The following is a 24754-nucleotide window of genomic DNA, read 5'->3' as shown; positions in this document are numbered from 1 at the left end:
ACAATGTTTATAAATTAATTATTAATATAAACATGAAACACTATGTTTCATGTTTACAACACAGTACTTTAAGGTGGTTAATGAAATGGAGTAGAACTTTAACACACCTTGTTAGACATTTAGGAAATGTTATTTTTTCTTCCATGCAATCATGTGTGATTCTTAGAGACTGTTCCCAGAAATTCTCTTCGCACAATTTTTCAGAAGCAGTTTGCCATTGCCTCCTTCTTAGGGCTGAGAGAAAGCTAAAGTACCCAGCTGGCTTTGTGCCTAAGGCAGAAATAGAACTCGTGGTCTCTCAGTTTCTAGCCTGATGCCCTAACCACTTCACCAAACTGGCTCCCTTAGGAAATATAGGCATTACATAATTTGTCATGCCCGGCAGAATCTACCATCTCTTTCCCTCTTATCCTTGCTCCTTTAATTTCAAAGATAGCAACCCCCTGTGTCACAAATTGACTGGTACCTTATAGGGAGAAATTCAATTTATTTTCAGCATTCCAGTATTTAATGTCAACAAGGAATGGGAATAAATAATGAGCCCAATATATTTAACACACAACTAGCATTCCATTGTCACAGATCCTCTATTTCATCTATCCCACATGGAGTCTTTGCACAGAGATACCTAAGAATCTGCCTTATTGTATTCATATATCCTTAGAATAGAATAGAGCTGGAAGGTATCTTGGAGGTCTTCTAGTCCAGTCCCCTGCCTAAGCAGAGAACCTATACCAGTGGTGGCAAACCTATAGCACGCATACCAGAGGCGGCACACAGAGCCCTCTCTGTGGGCATGCATGCCATCGCCCCAGCCCTGCCTCCCCCTGCAGCCCCGTCCTCATCAGCAGCCCCCCCGGAGGAAAGTTGCCCCTGGGCACAGCCAAGGACATGGCAGCCAGGCAGCAGGGATAGATCTCCGCCTCGTGCCCCATCAAACGGATTATGCTGCATGATGCGGGTGGAGGGCTTGGCCTCTATGGCACTGCAGGGCTGCCTGGGCGATCTGTGGTGGGCCATGGAGGCAGTAGATGGCCCTGTGGATGGGAGGGGGTGGGTGGGGCAGGAGCAGAGTGGGATCAGGGGACAGGACAGTTTCTGGGCACTCGGTGTCTAAAAGGTTCACCATCACTGCTCTAGTGGCCGAATAGGTTTCTCTTCAAAGCACTTATAATATTGGCTTGCAAGGCCATCTGGTTCTGGAGTTTTGCCTGATTTCATTTTTTTAATAAAAGTTTTATTGGTTTTTTCCATTTTTTTACAAAAGCTTAGGACACAACATGGTGGTCAGAGTGTCAAATCATTCAAAAACAAAATCATATACATATAGCTCAAATTAATTATAAACAGTTTCCTCTCTGTAAGGAAAAATATTATTAAAATTAATATAATTTTAGATAAAGTTCAATCAAACAAAAATCCTCAATCATCTTGCAATTATGATACTCTATATCCTGTGTTATGCTTTACTAATTACAATTGTCATATTCCACTTACATTTCAATAGACATCTAGTTGGGACTTCAGGTATCCTTAATAATAGATCGTTCATTAAAACTAATTTTTTCCCTATCACAAGTGGCTCTTGCTCTCTCTCTATTAAAGCGTATTTTTCACGTTTAAAATAACAATATAAATCCAACAAATACAATTCTATTTTTAAAAATATATTCTATCATTTCATCAATCCACATCTATAAAAAATCTTTTTAAGCCCTTTTGTAAAGTTTACACCTTCAAGTAGTTATCCAGTATAATGTCAGGAAATTCCCAGCCTTCATTCATTATTAAATCAAACAGAAATTCTCACTGTATTTCAAAATAATTATCATATTTAAAATAATAGTGTAGTTCCAAAAAAACAAAACACATATCTATTTTTAAAAAAATGTTCTATCATTTCATCACTCTAAGTGTATAAAATCTTTTTAACCCCTAAACAAGTTTGTTCCCTAATAATTATCAACTATGATAACAGTCAATTCTCATCCTTCTTTCATTGTTAAATCAGACAAAATCTCTAAAGCCTTTTTAACCCATCAAGTAACATTTTATATCACATTTAAACCTGACTCTAGCTTTCTTTCTAGGCCAAGTTGGTTCCCATATTAAAACTTTTCGATTATCAAACCTCAAACTTTGGTTAAAAAAGCTTTTAATCAATTCAAACTGAGCAAAATTTTCTTTTCTTCTTGCCAATATCATCTGGGTGTTATATTGACTTTTATTCTATATTATAATTGTAAATAAGTTATCCGCTTTGTTGTGGTTTCCAGAAAATTGTATCTGAGTGTCAATCTTTGTAGTTTTCAATAGTTGAACTGAATCAGTTACAGTTAGTTCTTGATCATCCAAGTTATTCATCCATTGTAGGTAACGTTGTGTAGAATTAGTTGGCTCAGTGGTTACCACCTTTTCTCTCAGCATAGATTCACCATTGGATTGTAAGCATAATGTCTGTGTCTCTATAGATTGTGTATCTTGATGTGTGAAAGCCTGTTCAGTATTGCTCTGTTCTTTCTCTGGTGTTCCTTGTTCCATGCCTTGATTCATTGTTGAAGGGTCCGTTGGATGTGCCAAGGTGGCATCTTTAGATTGTCTCCTAGATTTCCAATAAGTTTTGAAGTCTGCTGTCATTTCAAAATTTTTTTCCAATATTAGATCATAGTCAAGATATGGAGTATTTTCTTTAATTTTGGTGGTAGACTAGCCTATTCCTTTATTAGGGACTATATTTAACAAAAGTCCACAAATGTCTGCCTCCAAAGGTCTAATAGCCAGCTTCACCACCCAAATGTCAGATTATCTTTTCTCTTTTACTCTCATATGAAGTCCAATTCCTCTTCCAATCACAAAGATAGAGTTGTAATGTCACTTTTGGCCACTAGTTGTCCTCAGTGGACTGCAAGATCTTTTTTCCAAGTTGATAAAGTTAAAGAAACAAAAAGTTTTCATTCTTATTTTTTTAAAAAATTTAACAAGAGAGGTATCTCCAACGTTATAAAGTTGATAGGAACAAATTAGCAATGTCCTTTTTTTTTCTTCTTTTCCCCTAAATATCGCCACAGAGAAAGTCCAATGGTAGAAAAAACAACTAAAAAAGACAAAGAGGGTTTTTTTTAAAGCTCTTTTTCTGAAATAGACAGCTGCCGCTTTCTTAGCAAAGGGAAGTAGTCAGAGCTCTTTACAGGAAAGATCAGGATAGCGAGAGAAAAGGGAGTCTCACCCGGATTCACCATGGTGGGTCTTCATGCTTAGTTGTTCTTTTGACTTGCGGTTGGTGCAGCTGGGTGATCAGCCATTTTACTGCCGATCTTCTCCGTCGGCCCTCAGAGTTCGCTCAGCCAGCTGGGGGAGCCGCCGCTCCTCTGCAGCCGAGCACAGCATCCTTGACGGTAGTCGCACCCTCCAGGGTGACGTTCGACCCACATAAGGGTCTACCAGCAGAGGGAAATTAGCTGACGAGGAGATGAGTCTCTTCGTACAGCTAGAGGTGCTGCCTCCAGAACCGGCAGTCCTGATTTCATTTTTTTTAATGGCTTCTGATATTTCAAAAGCAGTTATTGGATCATTCATAAGTTTCATCTGAGTTTGTGATAGCTTAGGCAACTGTTGTCTTAAAAGATATTCATCTATTTTAGACATATCTAACTCCTGTTTTTTATACAAATTGGAGTAAAAATTATGAAAAGACTTTTTAACAAGCTCATTATCTGTTGTTACCTTATTACCTTTGCAAATTTTCTCAATCATTCTCTTTTTCCTTTTCTTCCTTAGTTTGTATGGCAACCATCCTGGTTTATTTGCAAACTCAAAGTGTTTTTGTTTCAAATACAATAGTTCAATTTTGTTTCTATTGAACTGTTAACATAGACAATTGTTGCTGTAACAGTTTAATTTAATGTGAAATTTTAGGATCCATGAATGTCTTTTGCGGTTTGATTTCTTTCTGTTTAATTTCGTCCAATATCTTTTGCGTCTTTTCCTGAGATTTTTTTCTTCTCTAAGGGATTCTACTATATAAAATAACTCTGCATAACAACTTTACTAGCATCACACACAGTCGGTAAGGTTATCCCTTTACCTAAATTATTACCAAAATACTCATTTAATTTCTTTTTACAATCTTTTACAACTCTCTTTGGCTGCACCGAGGGCCCCGGATAGCAGTGCTGCCTTCCCGGGGCTCTTGACCTTCCAGAGGGCTTGCTGGAGGATGAGGTTGGATGGGAGGCCAAGTGTGCAGGAACCACGGCATGGCGCTATCCTGGCCCTATGACCTGCCTCACTTGCTGGTGTGTACAAAGAACATATTTAGTACGTAATGCCATAATTCGATTCTCTATACATTCAGAAACTCAGTAGTGGTCCCTTCATCTATTTGCTATTATAAATGGACATAAAGCATCACTTGTGGGTGCTGCAAAGATGGATTCTAAGATTATGTTTATTTTAATCTGAGTCTAGCCAGGTGAAGTCAAGTTTCTAAGTGTAATTCATAATTTGTTCTGCAGCAGTAAACAGAACTGACTGTACTAGGAATTTAAACAGAATCTGATCTTTTTATCTGTGTTTTATAGGGAAAAGAGTAAATGTTCCATGAAACCAAACACAGATTATCTTGATATCATCCAGCTTTTATAAAGAATCAACATAAAAGTATCATCAAATAAAAGTTAATCAATAACTTTTGACTTCACCATTCAACAAAACATGGATCCTTAGTGCAGACTCTGTTTATTTTACATAATTTTTATTTACAGTCCACATCGAATCACAAATCATGTTTGTCTGCAGGCAGTGATCCATCACCAAATAAATAAATAAAATAAAATAAAAATATCCAACATTATTGGCTCTGTTATGGTGCCAAAACATGGATCCAACAGAATATTCCCACAACTGAATATTCCCAGCTTTTTGCATGAACCAACCAACCAATGGTTGCATTAGAATCAAGAGTCTGAGGATTTTTGGCATCATTAAAGTCAGTAATTTTATTGAATTTCCAGACCATTTTAAGTATACTATAGGTAACAACAATGCAGCTATACCTTGAAATGAGATATTGTTTTTAAATCTAAAACTAATACATTTTAGATATTAAAATTTTAAATCTAAAGTCTAAACAGCAATAATATTAATAAAATGTTTATTAATTTATTATTGATATAAACATGAAACACTATTGAGTACGTGTTGGCTGACAGTGTCAGGAAGGAAGGGAATGAATGAGATGGGAATGAGAAGGAGGGAGGCAGGGAAGAAAGGAGGTTAGGGATGGATGGATGGATGGATGGATGGATGGATGGATGGATGGAGGAAGAAAGGGAGGGAGGGAGGGAGGAGATTGGAATGAGAGGGGGGGAGGTTGTTAGGGAAGTCCTGTCTTAGCACTCAGGCAACATCAGCCCTTCTGCCCTTTCGCCATCCCCTTGCCCCCTCCTCCTGGTCTATCTTGGTGGTCTCCCATCCTATCGCTAAGGATGATTTGGTTACAAAGCTGGGTCTCCTCGCATAGAGAGGGAGTGGGCCTCCCTCCAACCCCTGTGCTTTGCTCTCCTGCACTCACTATGAGTAACCTGGCCAAGGAGAGCAAGCACAGCAGCAGCAGCCTCGAGGAGGAGATAAGCGTAGCCGGATGCCCCTCAGGGAACTGGTGCTGGACTGGGTTGGGCTGTGGGGTCCTAGTGCCCTGGGAGCTCAAGGGCTGGGCTGGGCACTTGCCCTCTGCTGCCCAGGGTTCTGGGCAGCCTGCACCACCATCCGGGAATCCCCTGCATGGCCCAAGAGGAACAGTGTGGATCCTCTGGTGGACCATGCCCTCGCACCCACCCCAGTCCCACCCCCTCCACTGGAAATCCCCGGATCCCTCCTATGGGTGCCCCCCAGCCTGAGTGATGAGCTGGCCACACACACACCACTCCCCAACAGTAAACACAATGTTGATGTAGCCCTCAATGAAATCACGTTTAACATCCCTGATATAAAAGGAGGGGGGCTTCCGGTTCTGGCGAACACGCAGAGGGAGCGCTCTCTCCACCACCTGGTTTCCCTTCGTCAGGCGACCCTGAAAAGGGTCATAAGTCGCCCTGGAGGGGCGATGACCGTAAGGAGGAACCTCAACAGATCACAGAATGGTGGTAGCCCTTCCGTTTGATCCAGCTCCTTGGGACCAACAAAGAAAAGATCGGGAAAATAGTTGGGATACAAGAAAGGTAAGGTAAGGTCTCACCCAATTCCTCTGCAGTGCTTGGTAGTGCTTTTGGCTTTTGGCTGATACGGCTTAATGATCGGCCATGTTACCTTTCTTGTATCCCAACTATTTTCCTGTAAAAGTCTTTGGAAATTTCTTCCCCCCTCTTAACTTGGCAGCTTCTGCCTACCCTGGGAATATAAAGCTTTGGAAAAAAAAAGAAAAGAACAATTAAACTAAACAACTAAATAATTGGACTTGCATCTTTTGGATATTTGGAGTCCTAAAAAGTTCCTATTTTTATGGGGATCTATTACCTTATCTATCTGCTAAGTTGAAAAAAAAGAATATTTTTTTTAAACTGGAAAAAAGCCTAACTTGAATTTGGAAAAAGACTTTACATGCTACCGAGGACATCTTGTGGCAAAATGTGGTATAGCAAGTGAATTTCTTTTTGACTGGGAGACCTGTGAGACTAAGATTGGTCCTTGGCACTATCAACAAAGATGAGAATTTGAAACAGCTGTGTGGTGAAAACAATTCTTTATAGTGGAGGTGGACGTTTACTGACTTTTATCAAAAATAGTCTCCACTAAAGGACTATTTGCAAACACCCTAGAAATGGAGGAATACTACCTACAACTTAACTACAAACTTATACTTGAAAAAATCCTTGAGGCTACTGAGCTAATGAATTCCAGACTGAAAGATAAAGGCACCATCTTAAAGTTACAAAATGCAGCCCAGATTTCAACTGAGGAACTTACAATCCAAAATGCAACAGAAGAGGAAGAAATTAACATCAAAGTGGACTTTAAAGAATACCAGGTACAACCTACTGAGAACCCTGAGAACCAAACCTTGATCTTAACTAAAAAATCTGCAATCCAAAAGGAACAGAAACTGAAGAAAGCAATACTAACATGGAAGGTGTGGAATAATAATAATAATAATAATAATAATAATAATAATAATAATAATAGTAGTAGTAGTAGTAGTAGTAAAGTTGGAAGGGACCTTGGAGGTCATCTAGTCCAACCCCCTGCTCGGGCAGGAAACCCTACACCATTTCGGACAAATAATAATAATAAAGTTGGAAGGGACCTTGGAGGTCATCAAGTCCAACCCCCTACTCAGGAAGGTAACCCTATACCATTTCAGACAAATGGCTGTCCAGTCTCTTCTTAAAAATTTCCAGTGTTGGAGCATTCACTGCTTCTGGAGGCAGGTTGTTCCACTGGTTAATTGTTCTAACTGTCAGGAAGTTTCTCCTTAGTTCTAGGTTGCTTCTCTCCTTGATTAGTTTCCATCCGTTGCTTCTTGTCCTGCCTTCATGCACTTTGGCAAATAGCTTGACTCCCTCTTCTTTGTGGCAGCCCCTGAGATATTAGAACACTGCTATCATTTCCCCCCTCGTCCTTCTCTTCATTAAACTAGACCAGGGGTTGGCAACCTAAAAAGGTGAAAGAGCCACTTGGACCCGTTTCCCTCACAAAAAAAACCTGGGAGCCGCAAAATTTGCGCACGCAAGTGCACATGTGCATGCATGCGCACTCATGTAACGGAGCTTGATTGAAGAGTGGAGCCTAAGGTGACACATGCACCAGCCCTGCCCGTGTACAGCTCTGATATGGATGGCTCTGCAGTCCTGGCTTCTCCTCCCCTCAGAAAAGACTGCTCTCTCCCCTTTGCTGAAGCGGCGAGTGGGGGGGGGCTCACCTTGGGCACGGCAGGGCTGCTGGAGGCTGAGGCCCCCAAAGGCGCAGACCAGGCTATCTTCCATAGCGGTGAGAAGCAACTGCGGGAGCAACAGCCTGCTCATCTTCCCCAGAGGTAACTGCGCAGCCATCTGGTGGTGTTTACACGGCCTTCCACGTGACTGAGATAGGCAGTGCTGCCCCACTCCGCCCCGCCCTAGTTTCCCCTGAGTAGAATTGGGGCCGCGCCAAAGGAGCCAGCTGAAAGTGGTGCCTTGGACTACCCTTCCGAGGATGGCGCTTTGGAGGAAGGCCAGAGCGCAGCACCCTTGCCAAAGAACTAGTCAGCCTCACTAACTAACATGTGAAACCCACGCTAAGAACGGCCCTGCCTAAACTAAGCTCAATCAGACAGGAAAGTTCCAATCAGATGGAGGCTCCTGCAAAGTCAACTCGGTCATTGGGATCATGCAGTTCAGTGGGCTTCACCCCCCCCCCCAAGCTATTAATTCAGAATCAGGCAGCACTTGGCTTGCAATCGGTTGCACAAAACAGGTGGATAAGATTGTAGCCAACGATAGTAGGATGTTAGAGCCGCCAACTCTGGTCTCCACCCGGGCGGGCGGGCGAAACCCTGAAACCTTTTGCGTTCCTTTGCAAAGAGAAGACGCTAGTGGTGCATGGCCCGGGGGGGGACGACAGCTCTGGAGGGAAGCAGCCACGCAGCCAGAAGCCGGCGATCCCAGCGGAGCAGCACGGGAGACCTACTGGTTGATATGGGAGGCTTCAGTGTTGCCGATGAGCAAGGCCTGGTGTCCGCAGCCCAGTTCCATACCCCAACGACCAGCTGGACCGGCTTTCACTGCTTCTTTGCAAACGAACGCAAAAGGTTTCGGGGTTTTGCTCACCGCTTAGTTTGTGCTGCCCAGCATCTGCCTGCCTGCCGGCCTGCTTGCAGGCCTCTGTGCTCCTTCCCCAAAGCATGCAATTGCTCAGAGCCCATCCCAAAAGGTGCTGCTTCCCTGGCAGGAGCTGAGTTTGCAAGCCTCGTTGGCAAGCCGAAAAAACTGAAGGTCTGGAGGATTCCCTCCTGCTGCAGAGCTGCAGTGCCTGGCCCTGGACTGATGGGAGACCGGGTGGGGGGTATCCAGGGCTTAAAAAGTCCTCCAGGACAGGCTTGGGATTGACCCTCTTTCCCAGGCCGCAGGAGAAGGGAAGGCGCAGGCTCTCCACCAGGGCGGGCAGATGAGAAAAACCCCAAAAGCAGGAGGAAATCCTCTGGACCTTTGCTTTTCTCGGCTTGCCAACGAGGCTTGCAAACTCAGCTCCTACCAGGGAAGCAGCACCTTTTGGGACAGGCTCTGAGCAATTGCATGCTTCGGGGAAGGAGCTTCCCTGGCAGCTGTAGCGCACTGCTGGCTCATATTGAAATGATTGTCCACTAGGACTCCGAGATCCCTCTCACAGTTACTATTATTAAGCAAGGTACCCCCTATATTATACCTGTACATTTGGTTTTTCTTGCCTAAATGTAGAACCTTACTTTTTTCACCATTGAATTTCATTTTGTTAGATAGTGCCCAGTGTTCAAGTCTGTCCAGATCCTTCTGTATCCTAAGCCTGTCTTCTGGAGTGTTGGGTATTCCTGCCAGCTTGGTGTTGTCTGCAAATTTGATGAGTTCCCCATCTATCCCCTCGTTCAAATCGTTGATGAAGATGTTAAAGAGCATTGGGCCCAGAACAGAGCCCTGGGGCACCTCACTGCACACTTCCCTCCATGTAGATGCTGTTCCATTGAGGACCATATGCTGAGTATGGCCGGTCAGCCAGCTATGAATCCATCTGGTGGTGATGCTGTCTAACTCACATTTTTCTATCTTATCAAGTAGTAGGTTGTGATCTACTTTGTAAAATGCCTTACTGAAGTCCAAGTAAATTATATCCACAGCATTCCTCTGGTCCACTAATTTTATTACTTGGTCAAAGAATGCAATAAGATTTGTCTGGCATGATCTGTTTTTGACAAACCCATGTTGGCTTTTAGTAATGACTTTGTTTGTCTGTAGGTGTTCACTGATTCGTTGTTTGATTATGTTTTCCAGAATCTTCCCAGGTATTGAAGTCAGGCTGATAGTAAGTGATGAAGTATTAGGATGAGAAATAGAATATGTTTGTGAAATAAAGTAAGAATTTATTTGAGTAAATAATAAGTGTATTTTAGATATGACAACTATTCTGTAATGAACTAAGGGAACTTTGGGTTACCCAAAATCTAAATACTATGGATATTAAGCTAACTGGAATACTGTAATTGAAATTAGGTAAAATTTAAAAACAGGACATGGATGCGTATAAGTTAAAATATATTGATAAATGTCTTACCCAATTGAGTTATAACTAGCAATGTATTAATCTGAATGTGATATAATAACCAAGGGAAATAGAGAGGAAATTTTTGATGATGTAACCTGACATTTGGTTATTATATCACATTCAAATTAATGGTTATGGATTACCCAATCACCATGTTGCTTCCTTAATACTTGGATTTTTGTAAAACTGGAAAATTAATAAAACTTGTTTTTTTAAAAAAGAGGAGAGGAGAGAGGAGAGGATATAAAAGAAGGGGTGAGAAATTTCTTAAATGAGTTTTGCCCCATTTTAAGATTTTTCTTGCCACATTTGTTAAGTGAACCACTGCAGTTGTTAAATTAGTAACAAGGCTGTTAAATGAATCTGTTTTCCCCATTGACTTTGCTTACAAAAAAGAAGTAAAATTGAAAAGATTATAAAAATTTTGGACTTAAAAGAAAGCTCTAGATGGTATGGGTGACATCCTGTGGCTAAACAGGATATTACAACTTGCTTAAAAGAACTGTAGCTTGTAGCCCAGACTATAGACAAAACTTTTGTAACCTTGACAGATATCAGCTTCGAGAAACCCAGCTGTGTTCTATACTCAATGACAAAAATTTTTTTTGCACTCTCTGATTGTAAAGCTTTTAAGTTAACACACTACTAAAAGAACATGCTTCTTCATGGATTACTGCCTTGTCGTGGCAAAGGGGCTTGCGTAACTCAATGAAGCTATGAGCTATGCCATGCAGGGCCACCCAAGACAGACAGGTCATAGCAGAGAGTTCTGACAAAATGTGATCCACTGGAGAAGGAAATGGCAACCCACTCCAGTATCTCTGCCATGAAAACCCCATGGACAGTACTAAAAGGCAAAAAGATATGACGCTGGAAGATGAGCCCCTCAGGTCAGAAGGTGTCCAATATGCTACTGGGGAAGAGCAGAGGGCTAGTACTAATAGCGCCAGAAAGAATGAAGCGACTGGGCCAAAGCCGAAAGGACGCTCAGCTGTGGATGCATCTGGTGGTGAAAGGAAAGTCCAATGCTGTAAAGATCTTTTCTCCATAGGAATCTGGAATGTAAGATCCATGAATCAAGGAAAACTGGATGTGGTCAAACAAGAGATAACAAGACTGAACATCGACATCTTAGGAATCAGCAAAGTAAAATGGACAGGAATGGGTGAATTTAATTCAGAGGACCATCAGGTATACTACTGCAAGCAAGAATCCCTCAGAAGAAATGGAGTAGCCTTCATAGAATAAAAGAGTAGGAAAAGCAATACTGGGATACAATCCCCAAAATGACAGAATGATCTCAGTGCGAATCCAAGGCAAACCATTCAATATCACAATTGTTGATGTTAATTGCGAAGTTGTGTCTGACCCATCGCGAACCCATGGACAATGTTCCTCTAGGCCTTCCTGTCCTCTACCATTTTCTGGAGTCCATTTAAGCTCATGCCTACTACTTCAGTGACTCCATCCAGCCACCTCATTCTCTGTCGTCCCGTTCTTCTATTGCCCTCAATCTTTCCCACCATTAGGCCCTTCTCCAGTGAGTCCTTCCTTCTCATTAGGTGGCTAAAGTATTTGAGTTTCAACTTCAGGATCTGGCCTTCTAAAGAGCAGTTGGGGTTGATCTCTTTTAGGACTGATCGGTTTGAATGCCTTGCAGTCCAAGGGACTCATAGGAGTCTTCTCCAGCAGTCTTCTCAAAGGCCTCAGTTCTTTGTCACTCAGCCTTTCTTATGGTCCAACTTTCACATCCATACATTGCAACTGGGAAAAGCATGGCCTTGACTATATGTACTTTTGTTGGCAGGATGATGTCTCTGCTTTTTAGTATGCTGTATTTTATAGAATCAACACCAAAAAAATGATGTCCTTATCATCATGGGGGATTGGAATGCTAAAGTAGGAAGCCAAAAGATAACTGGAATAACAGGCAAATTTGGCCTTGGAGTACAAAATGAAGCAGGGCACAGGCTGAAAGCATTTTGTCAAGAGAATACGATGGTCATAGCAAACACTCTTTTCCAACAACCCAAGAGACGGCTCTACACATGGACATCACCAGACGGTCAACACAGAAATCAGATTGACCATGTGCTCTGCAGGCAAGGATGGAGAAGCTCTATACAGTCAGTAAAAACAAGACCAGGAGCTGACTGTGGCTCAGATCATGAGCTTCTCATTGCAAAATTTAGGCTTAAATTGAAGAAAGTAGGGAAAAACACTAGGCCACTCAGGTATGAACTAAATCATATCCCTGATGAATATACAGTAGAGGTGACAAATAGATTTAAGGAATTAGATCTGATAGACAGAGTGCCTGAAGAACTATGGATGGAGGTTCACAACATTGTACAAGAGGTATCAACTAAAACCATCCCAAAGAAAAAGAAATGTAAGAAAGCAAAATGGCTGTCTGAGGAAGCTTTGCAAATAGCTGAGGAAAGAAGGGAAACAAAAGGCAAGGGATAAAGAGAAAGATACACCCAATTGAATACAGAAGTTCAGAGAATAGCTAGAAGAGATAAGAATGCCTTCTTAAATGAACAGTGCAAAGAAATAGAAGAAAACAATAGAATAGGGAGAACTAGAGATCTCTTCAAGAAAAATGGAGATATGAAAGAAATGTTTCATGCAAAGATGGGCATGATAAAGGATCAAAATGGCAGGGATCTAACAGAGGCAGAAGAGATTAAGAAGTGGCAAAATTACACAGAAGAACTATACAAGAACGAGTTTAGTGCCCCTGATAACCACGATGGGGTGGTCACTGACCTTGAGCCAGACATCCTAGAATGTGAAGTGAAATGGGCCTTAGGAAAGCTGAGCAACAACAAAGCTAGTAGAGGTGACAGTATTACAGCTGGGCTATTCAAAATCTTAAGACAATGCAGTAAAAGTGCTACATTCAATTTGCCAGCAAATTTGAAAAACTCAACAGTGGCCACAGGATTGGAAAAGGTCAGTTTACATTCCAATTCCAAAGAAAGGCAATGCCAAAGAATGTTCAAACTATCACACCATTGCACTCATTTCACATGCAAGTAAAGGTATGCTTAAAACCCTACAAGCTAGACTCCAGCAGTATGTTGGTCGAGAACTTCCAGAAGTACAGGCAGGATTTTGAAGAGGCAGAGGAACTAGAGATCAAATTGCCAACATATGCTGGATCGTGGAGAAAACTAGGGAGTTCCAGAAAAACATCTACTTTTGCTTCATTGACTATGCTAAAGCCTTTGCTTGTGTGGATCACAACAAATTGTGGCAAGTTCTTAAAGAGATGGAAGTACCAGACCATTTTATTTGTCTCTTTTTTAAAAGTTTTTTATTTATAATCCAGTTAAAACAAAAATGGACATAACGTAACATTCCAGTATACGTATTTCTAACAACTTGTTCCTCTTCATACATATAGTTCTTAATATCTATATATACATACATATTTTTCTATACAATATCTAATTTATTTCTCTATATATTAACGTACAATTATATATATTTCTATCTTAACACTAGCTTATAACCCAAACAGTCCCCCTTGATTCACATCAATAATAAAATTTGTCCCAGATTTCAAAATAATCTGACTCTGTCTTATCCTTCATTTCCATTGTGAGCCTGTCCATATCGGCACACGATAAAATTTTGTATAAAACCTCTTCTTCTGTTGGAGTTTCCTTATTCCTCCAATTTTGTGCATACGCCAATCTAGTGGCTATGAAAATGTGTAACATCAGGTAAAATATCCCTTTATTGTATTTCTGTGTAGTTATGTCTAATAGGAAGAGTTCTGGTTTTAGCTCTATCTCTATCATTAATATTTCTTCCAGACATTTTTTTATCTTATTCCAAAAATCACAAGCTTTTGAGCTCTCCCATCACATATGGCAATAGGTCCCTATTGCCAATTTACATTTCCAGCATAAAGATGAAAAATTTGGACCCATTTTAGCTAAACTTGTGGGTGGGAGATGCCACCTATAGAACATTTTGTAGAGATTTTCTTTGTATGAGGTGTCCAAGTGAGTTTCCTATTTCTTACCCATAATTCTTGCCAGATATGCATATCAAAGTTAAGATCAAGATCCCTGCTCCACATTAACATGGTTTCTTTTACCTGTTCCTCATACATTGCCTGGTCTAACAGATAATGATATAGTTTTTTAATCATTTTGTCTTCAGTTCCTAATAATAGTTTGTCCAGCCCTGTTGGCTCTATTTTTATGCCTAGCTCTTTTTTTATCTTTCCAATATCTTGCCTGTAATTGGAGATATGCCCACCATTCTAATTCTATCCGTTTGTCTTGAAGATTTTTCCTGGATTTCAATTCCCCTTTCTCGTCTAGTACATTTTTATATAATTTTCCCTAATTGTATGAACTTTGGATGTATATGCATTTCTAACGTTGAAATCCAGCTGGGGACTTGTGTATAATTTGGTTGCCAAGTTTTAACCTATACATCTATTAGAGCTCGTCTGATGTAATGGCTTTGAAAATATTTGTGTGTCTTGTATTTCTGATCCCATAACATAATATGCCATCCTATCTGTAAATCATGACCTTCCAGACTTAATAGTCTCCTATTCTTCAATAATATCCAATCCCGCACCCATAATAATACTATGACCTGATAGTATTTTTCCAGGTCAGGGAGGCCAAGTCTACCCCTTTCCTTCAAATCTTGCAGTAATTTTAATTTAATCCTTGCTCTTTTCCCTTGCCAAATAAATTTGAGTATGGTTTTGTTAAAGTTTTGAAAAAAATTCTTGTCTAATTTAATGGGTATACATTGGAACACAAACAAAATTTTAGGTAGCACATTCATCTTGATTACGGCAATTCTGCCCATAAAAGAGAGCTGCAAATTGGTCCAAATATCTAAGTCAATTTTAATTTGTTCCATTAATTTATCATAATTACCTCTTTTAAGTGTAGCACATCTAGCAGTTAGTTGTATCCCTAGATATCTTATTTTCTTCATGATCTGAATGCCTATTTTGTCAACTAGTTCATTTTTCTGTATTTTAGTCATGTTCTTAATGAGCATTTTGGTTTTTTCTTTATTTATCTTTAGTCCTGCTATTTCCCCATATTTGCTCAGTACTTCCATCAATCTTGTCCCTGATTGTAGTGGCTCTTCGATTATAAAGACAAGATCGTCTGCAAAGGCTTGCGTTTTAAACGTTTCTCTTTTAATCTCTAATCCTTTGATCTGTTCATTTTTCCGAATCACTCTGATTAGTATCTCCAGGGATAGTATAAACAATAATGGCGATAATGGACAACCTTGCCTTGTGCCTTTTTGAATTTGGAAGCTATTGGTTAATTCTCCGTTAATTATTACTTTTGCTGCCTGTTTAAAATAAACTGATTTGAAAATATTTATAAAATTTCCCCCAAAGTCCATATACAACAACTGATTGAGCATAAAATCCCATTTCACATTGTCAAATGCTTTTTGTGCATCAAGAAAGATTAAACCCATTTGCTTTTCATTGTGTACCTCATAATACTCCAATACATCCAAAACAATCCTAACATTATTTCTTATGTATCTTTTAGATAAGAAGCCATTTTGATCAGAATGTATAAAATCTACTAGGCATCTTTCAAGTCTTTGAGCCATTATGGCCATAAAAATCTTATAGTCCGAATTTAATAGTGAGATGGGTCTATAGTTCTTAATATGCATCAAATTTGAATTTTCTTTAGGAATCAGGGTGAGGAGAGCTTCTTCCCATGAGGCTGGTATTTTGGCCTTTATTAAGACCTTGTTAAATAGTTCCAACAATATTGGGCTTAAAGATTCTTGTACGATTTTATACATTTCTACAGGTAAACCATCTGGCCCTGGAGTTTGTTGTTGTTTTGTTTCTTAATTGCCTTGGAGAGTTCTAGGGGTGTTATCTCTTTGTTCAACAGATTTTTAAACTCTTCTGGCACTTTCGGTAAGTCGGCTGTTTGCAGATACTTTAAAATATCATTATTTCTTCATTCATCATCTTTGTATAAGTTCTTATAGAACTCATATGCCACTAATTTCTTTCCTTGATTCTGGTATACCATATCACCTTCTGCATCATATAGTTTATTAATCCTCTGTTTATTATTATGTTTCTTTATTTTGTAGGCCAGTTTATTAGTGTTTTCAAAAAATTTTTGTTTGGTATGTTTTATCTGCTTCCTAATTCTTCCTTCCAAATGATATTCATCTTATGTTTAATTAGATCTATCTGTTGTTTCAAATCACATCTTTATGGTTCCTTTTGTAGATTTTCCTCAGCTCTATTTAATTCTTCTTCTAAATTTCTTTGTCGTTGTATTTTAATTTTGTTTTCCCTGGCCATATAAAAAATTGCAACACCTCTCATATAGGCTTTGGCTGTGTCCCATAAGTTTTGGCAATTCGTATCTTCCTTTTTATTTGTCTTTAAAAACAGGTCCATTTGATCTTCCAATTTCAATTTGAATTCTTTATGTTTTAGGATTGCTCTTTTCAGGGTCCTCTCTTCATTCCTTTTTGCCCTTTCCATCTGATTCTAATTGGGTTGTGATCAGCCCAGGAGTTCGTATCAATTACAATATCCTCTACCTCCAAGTTTAAATTTGCTGACATCCGCACCATATCTATTCTAGACCATGATTGATGTCATCCCAAGTAGTATGTAAACTGTTTTTTCCCTAAGTTCCTCTCTCTCCAGATATCCTGAATATTAAGCTCTTCTCCCATTTTTAGGAATGTATCAGGTAATGTTCCTCTAGTTCTTTTTCTACTCTTTGCACATTTAGTCTAGGTGTCTATCCACGATTACGTTATAGTCTCCCATTATACAAATGTTGTCATAATCCAATTTATTAATAATACGATGTAGTTTTTTATAGAATTGTTTCTGCTCCTCATTCAGGGCATAAATTCCCACAAGGGCAATTTTTGTTTTGTTCAATATTACTTCTATTATTAAAATTCTATCCTCTTCATCTTTATAAATTTGATTTGCCAAAATTTCCTGTTTGATATATGCGACAACTCTTCCTTTCTTATATTGTGAAAGTGCTGCAAACATGTTTCCCAATTTAGGGCAGTTTAATAAGATGTTTTTTTATATGAACTTCTTGAAGCATTATTATATCTAAGTTCATCTTAAGTTTGTTTAAGAATTTTTTCCTTTTTATTGGAGAGTTGAGACCATTAACATTGATGGATATAGATTGAACACCTTTTTTTCCTTTTTATCTATATTTGGATCTTGTTATTAGTGTCGGTCTAGACTCTTTAGTTTGTAAATCTTTTTCTCTTTCCACTAACAATCTTGTCGGTCTAGCCTCTTTAATTTCTTTAAGTCTATTCTCATCATGTTTTCCTTCATTTTTTCCATTATCAATATCCTCTCTTGCTTACCTTTAGGTTGTATTTCCTTTCCTTCAGTGGTCTGAGTTAATATCTCTCCTTCCTCTCTTGCCTCTCTTTCAACTAGGTCTTCCTCACTGCCAAATTTTTTTCTATAGAATTCCTCTGCTTTATCTATTGAGTCTAGATGGAACTTTTTCTCCTGCCACGCGACCAAAATCCCTTCCGGGATCAACCATCTAAAATTAATATTTTTTTCTCATCAATTTAAAAGTTATTTGTTGATAAGGCCTTCTCAAGTCTCTCACTCTTCTAGGTACTTGTTTAAGTACAATCAATTGTCTACCTCGATACTACAATGAATCATCTCTGCCCCTGAATAATATTTAGTCTCTGATCGATTTCTTGACAAATCTGACGTGTACTTCTCTGGGGAGATTATGCCGTCTTTCGTAGTTCGTGTGGATTCTGTAAATCTCATCTATCTCGCTGGCCATCTCTTCTCTGCTGGACCTCAAAGCCCCCGCTAGTATATCTGTTATTATTACTGGTAGAAATGTTACTTTCATCTCACAAACATTTTGGAACCGTAAATAATGAGCAGCCTTCTCTAGTTCCAGGGAAATAACTGTTGATTCTAGTTCTTTGTTAGCCTGAACTAACCTCTCGTTCATTTCATCTACTCTCTGCTCTTCTTTTCCCATCCTTTCCTTCATTTCCGATAGTTTTTGTTCATTTTTCATAATCTGCTGTTGAAAGGACTTGAATTTTTCATCCACTGGCTTTATTTTATCCTTAAATTCCCCTGTATCGTTTCTTACTTCCCCTATTTCTTTTTTTTAGGTCTTCATGGTTTTTGCACATAATTTCTTGCATCGATTGTAATACTTGTTTCAAATCTCTAAATGAGTTCACCGTATCTCTTTGTGCCATCTCTTTTAGCGATCTTTGCCTGGCAGGACTTGGTTCCATCGTTGTCGTCTATGTTGTCTGTTTCCTCCCTATTCCAACCCTTGTAAGATTAGGAATACTAGACATCTTTTTCAGTTCTTCAAACCAACCTCCCCACTTATTTACAGTTTTTGTAATATTCTCCAGAGTATCAAAATTATCACTTAAAATCAAAAATTTCTACACAGACATCTATTTAACATTTGCAAACAAGGCTAAATATACTTAGAAGTCACTTTCCCTCCCCCCCCCCTTATGACTATTCTCTGTTCAACCAGCAAGTGTCCCTTTTGCTTTGTCCCTGACATTCAACCTGCCGGCTTATTTCAAAATGACTACCTTCTTGATTTCTTCCAGGCTTTCACTCTGTGATTTGAAGTAAACTTGCCTTTCAAAGTTAAAACTTTCCTTCCTTGGAATAAAGAGAGAAAAAAGAAACTCCTCTTCTCTTTAAATTTCTCCAACCAACGTAATAGTTCCACTGTGTAGGCCAGTGGTGGCGAACCTATGGCACGGGTGCCAGAGGCGGCACTCAAAGCTCTCTCTGTGGGCATGCATGCTGTTGCCCCAGTCCTAGGCCTTCAGCTGGGTTTTATAAAACATTTTCACTTTAGGCCTCTGCCGCTGTGTACAAAAAAAAGGTTCAATCAATCAGTCAACTTCTCGTGGGGAAAAAAAGATCTTGCAAAATTGGAATTGATTGATTGAACTTTTTAGTCCCACCCAGTCTGCTGTTACCACCACAGCCATGTCCAGACAATGGGCCACACCCACCCGGCACCCAACGATGCATAAGTGGGTTTTGGGTTGCAGTTTGGGCACTTGGTCTCTAAAAGGTTCACCATCACTGGTATAGGGTTTCCTGCCTGAGCAGGGGGTTGGACTAGATGACCTCCAAGGTTCCTTCCAACTGTGTTATTATTATTACTATTATTACTATTATTATTATTATTTTTCAGGTCAGTCATAATTTTGAAGGGTTGCTAAGTTACGGGTCCTAAGTCAAGGGCTATCTGTAATATTCTGTTCATTCTTTTACCTTGTGTTTATTTCTAAACAGTTTGTTTTTTTCTATATAAATCTTTGACTGTAATAAATTTTAAAAAATGAAAAAAAGCACTAGGCTGAGGGCATATAAATCTGTGATTCTGGAATTCTGGAATCACCCAGGGGCCATCAACAGGGAAGATTCTCTGTGCTGCACCACTAATTTTTGTTAATTGGCCACAAAGTGAGTCCCTGCTGATCTGGGACCTTTTGTAAATGACAGATAGAAATGCGATGGGGTGGAGCTGAACAAATGAGCCAAATTATTTTCCAAAAATGTTTCTACAAACATGTAAATATCAGGTTAAAGTTTAACAACACATCTCTTCTCAGTCCTCACTTAAAGTGATTATTTATGGCCAGGCTTTTCCATGGATCAGTTACACAACTCACAATATACCCCAGAACCAGGGGATGCAATATTTGCATTTGCCCATACTCAGAAAAAGTCATGACATGAGGTTCACCAGAAAGAGAGGGGGGGGGGAAACACTTTTTTATTGAAAATGAAAAGCATGATAAGTAAAACTAGGAAATAATACATAATTCAGCAGTTAGCAAGCTTTGATACAACACTATCAGTTTCTAAATGCTAAGCCTTAGCTTTCAGTCTAATTCCATGTCAATATATGCAGTTTTATCCACTCTACAAGTACAGGCAGTAAGAAGCTGAGAAAGTTAAGAGAGATCTTCAGGAATTATGTTAGTGTAACCTTCTACCCAGTGGTGGGATTCAAATATGTGAACAACCGCTTGACTGTGTGGATGTCCATTCTCGGCCTGGGCAACAAACAATTAGCTACCTGTTCTGCTGAACTGGCTGAATCCCACCACTGCCTAAAGGCCATCAAAGCTTCTGTCTGAAGTACTATTTAAGCAAGAGTCTCTGCTCCACTTCTGCTTAAGTTAGAGCAGAGGTATCAAACTGCCAGCCCACGGGCCGGATGTGTCACATGGAAGCTGTGCCTACCCCAGCTCCAGCAAGGGGGAAAAAGTCGTTGCATGTCACGTGACGCAGCGAGTTTGACACCCCTGAGTGAGAGCTTTGGCCATTACCACTTTGTTATTAGAGAACTCCACACAGGTTGTGAGTAATATCCCAAAACAGACTCCTCTTGCTTCGCTTCCTGAGCAGCTGATATGGTGGACTGAGTGATGCCACAGCAATATGGTGTGGGCTTCCCCCCCCAAATAGTCTTTGGATTGATTTTTTCTTTTATATTAATTTTTATCTTTATTATTTGCCCTCCCTCCAAACCTGATCCAAGGTACCATTTAGGCTTAGTGCAGCCTGAACTTTTAGGAACCTTTCTCCATTCTGAATCATATAGAATAGAGGAAACCCTTTTCTTATAGCAGTATATGCATTGTGAGTGTTAATTCCTTAAACTCAGAAATCTGAAAGACGCTTTTCTCCAGATTGAACAATTACTTCACACCGTATCCATAAATATGGGGAGAAATCAAATGTATGAATATTGGGGCTATCATGTGTTGCAAGTTCAGTTTAGAAAATCCCGCGTTCTCCAAATCTTTCCAGGGCTCTCTTAACAAGGAACACCCATCTCCCAGATATTTCCAGGTAGGGTTACAGACTTGTTGCCAGAAGTAGGTCCAGGTTGATCTGTCACCTGCTACATGTTCTATGAAACAGTACACACCACCCTGGAAAAAGTAAAATAATACAAAAAAGAAAGAATTTGAAGCAGAACACTTTGATATTACATAAAAAAAATCACACTGTAATCAAAATTGTTATATAACTTCCTGGGGATTTGAAGCAATAATTAAGTAAAGAGACAAAATGAAATTGGAATACAATTTAGCCATTAAAGATTTACAGGAAATTTAAGTTCTAGGAAAACTGCAGAATTGGCCTTTTTTATTTAAGGATGGTGACAAAATAGCTGAACCAGTTCAATATATTTCCGCATATCAAACTCAAAATTTTAATAATTTATTCTTTTATTTATATCCTTGCTTTATTATATTTACAAATAACTCAAGGTGGAGAGCACATCCAGCACACTTTCCTCCTCCTAAGTTCTCCACAACAACAATTGTGTGAGGTGAATTGGCCGAGGAGAATGACTGGCCCAAAGTCACCCAGGTGGCTTTCATGGCCAAGACGGGACTAGAACTCAATACATCAAGATACGATGAAGGAAGCTGATTTATCTATTGCTAAATGAATAAAGAGATACACTTGACCCGAAAGTCAAACAAGTCCTATTAAAGGACAAACAAGCTGTAATGTATGTACAGTAACAACTTATATTTGGATAATAGTCTCCTAACTCATTTGTTATCTCAAGTCTTTCCACTATAAAAGGGCTACTTTATCATGAATATCCAGTGAGGCTGCATTCGCTCTAGATACCATTATTATGAAAAAAGATAAATAAATCCCTTTCTAATAACTACAGATTCACAAGTTTAATTGCTGAACTGTTTTCCTTTTCTTCTATACTAAAAAGTATCAAATGTTGGAGCTTCTCTTTTTAAGGGAGTGGTTCATTTTATTTGCCCTTCATTGCTTCTTCCTCATTTTATAATATCCTTTTAAGATGCAGTCACCAAAATTTCAAAGGAATAATGGGGAGAATAAAATAAGTCTCGTATCTTGACAAGCAGAAATGGTAGAAGGATAATTGTGAGGATCCAGGGCACAGCACAGAGGCAACATAGTCAGCTGACAGTTCCAACTGCCCCTTTATTGCTCCAATTGTTCCCCAAATGCTCTCACGTTTGTGGCAAGTCCCAGAGCAAGTGACAACACAGAGACAAACACCCCTTCAGCAGCCTCTGGCTGCAAGTAGTTTCAAAAGTTTTTCACTCTCTCAGGCAGGAAACGTTTGTATATGGAACAAGCAGTCCTCTTTCAGGCTCAACTTACACACAGTTGCTAGATTAGAACTGTAATTTACTCAAGGCCAAGTGGATAACAAAGAAAGGAACATACATCAAAATCTAAATAGTCTGTGGAAGTACAAGCTTGTCTGAGTAATTTCATAAGAGAAGCCAAATTCAATCTGAGGTTTGGAGCACCAAACCTTACTGATTAGATTTGTTGTTACAGAAATGGATAGTTTATACTATTATGAAAAAGTAAAAAGTTGAGGTTTGATATTAATGCTTTATTCTGCTGCAATAGAGGAAGTCGGAAGTCAATTACTTTTTCCTCCCTTCCCTTTCCCTTTTCTCTCCCCATTGTGTCCTACTATTTGCTTTATATTTTGTACTTTACTCTATAATTCAATAAAATGTAAAAAACAAAAGCTAGATGAACATAGCTATAAACACAACAATAAAGTTTAATAAACACCATGTTTCTTTGGAGACAAACTAGCTAGTTGGACAAATGAAGAATAACATCTAAATTTTAGTCATGTTCCAGGGTGCTAGGAACAACCCTACATTTCCTATTTGGAAGATTACATTGGCTTTACTGGCGATTATTATTTGATTACAGAGGGCAGCACAGAGTAACTATTCCACCCATGGAAATGGCTGCTAATTTTCTCTGTACGGCAAACACGTAGATCATTTCTCAAATTGCATACAATATCAATATATATATACAGTATATAGTATCCAAAAGCCACTGGACTGCATGCTATTCTCAGACTCTCTTTGTGCTTCTTATCACTACACGAACATAGCTTTGAAATTCTGCAGGGAAATGGCTGATTTTGGGCAGTATTTTAAACTTTTATTTAAAGGTGAAGAGCAACCTTTAGTTTATTTACTTAAGATACAGAGGCTTCCGCAGAATGAAAGACTAGCCAAAAACCTCCCGAAGTAGTGTTGTGCCCCAGCAGACATACCTATGCTGTAACAATATAATGCTCTTTTCCCTATGTTTTCCTCATGTAAGCCTCTTTGTCCTCCTGCTACAGTGTTAGCTTGATCTATTCAGGTTCCTACTCAAGTTTCCTCCAAATCCAAATTGATCCCTGGTGATTTCACGCAGACTTCCCCATTGGGGGGGGGTACTTTTGGAAACAATTCAAAAGTGGCTTGTCGTTGCTCAAAGAAGTTGTTTTAACTTTCCAGTTTAGCTTCAACCTAGTATTTTCTGGAGATCTCTCACTGAAGTACCAAGCAGGCTGCTCTCTCAGGCCAGAAGCTTGCTGCCATTTACTAACATTAAAGTTGTGCATATATTCATTAAAGTTGTACACTGTCTGAAAATGATCCAGAAACACAGGCAGGCGGGAAAGGTGCGCTTGTTTTAAGAAGGAATCCCATTTATGTTAAGCCTGAGAATCAGCGTAAAGCGTAGCAGAGAGGTGCTGTTTTGGGGGATCTAAAGCTTCTGCTCCCCATCATTTTCAGAGCATGCACAGCCTAGTGCTCATTATTCGATGGTCTGGAAAGACCAGACTGAATTTCCCTCCTTGCCCTTCGACTTACCGGTCTGAGCACTCACAGAACCTCCTTCAGGACAGCCTGGGTGTTCTTGACAGAGCAAAGCACCAGCGTGCTAACCACCACGTCCACAGAGCCGTCCGGTACCGAAGAGATGTTCTCGGCGAAGCCGACCACAAAATTCTTGAACTGCAGGTGCGTATTCTGAGCCATGCTCTTCAGGAGGTAGTTTCTAAAGTTGGGATTGTAGTCCAGGCAGGTAACGTGCGATTTGGGTGGATAAAACTGAAAATTGGTGCCGGGGCCCACGCCGATCTCCAGCAGGCAGAGCTTTCCCGAGTCGTCGGCGAAGTCCCGCAGGTTTTTGAACAGCGTCTCCTTTTCCTTGTGCATTCTTATATTGTAGAATTTGCTTGATACCATTATGAAAAATGGGAACATTTTTTTCCAAATAGTGTCCCATAAGCCAAAATAGGCAAGCACATGGATGGGCAGAGTAAGGAATTTCATGCATTGTTGGAGGATGAGAATCAGCATTGTCGCCGGAGTAAGAAGAGAAGCCCTCCCTGCAGCAAAAAAGGTTGATCCCCTCAGTGGTTTGCTTTAAATATAGGCCGCTCCTCCCCGTTCCCTTAATCAAATTGTGCAAGCAAACCGGTCACATCTGTTCCCCCAATTGGGATCTGATCCAGTTTTCCTTAAAGCGACAGCGACTCTTTCGGTCAGTTGTTGAAAAAAAATACCCAGTGGATATTGAAATTTACAACATTTG

At 39.7% G+C, this 24754-nt stretch overlaps 1 pseudogene; it reads right to left on the bottom strand.

Annotated features, from left to right (window-relative positions):
• The window catches only part of LOC120311925, a 43069-nt pseudogene extending 18523 nt beyond the window's left edge, over nucleotides 1-24546 (bottom strand).
• Nucleotides 24547-24754: the final 208 nt, after the last annotated feature.

The sequence above is a fragment of the Crotalus tigris genome, unplaced genomic scaffold, assembly GCF_016545835.1.
Source record: "Crotalus tigris isolate CLP2741 ecotype Arizona unplaced genomic scaffold, ASM1654583v1 scf7180000018397.210595, whole genome shotgun sequence".
NCBI classification, from domain to species: Eukaryota; Metazoa; Chordata; class Lepidosauria; order Squamata; family Viperidae; genus Crotalus; species Crotalus tigris.
Note: the sequence above shows the minus strand (reverse complement) of the source record. Positions and strands in the feature narration are given on the sequence as shown.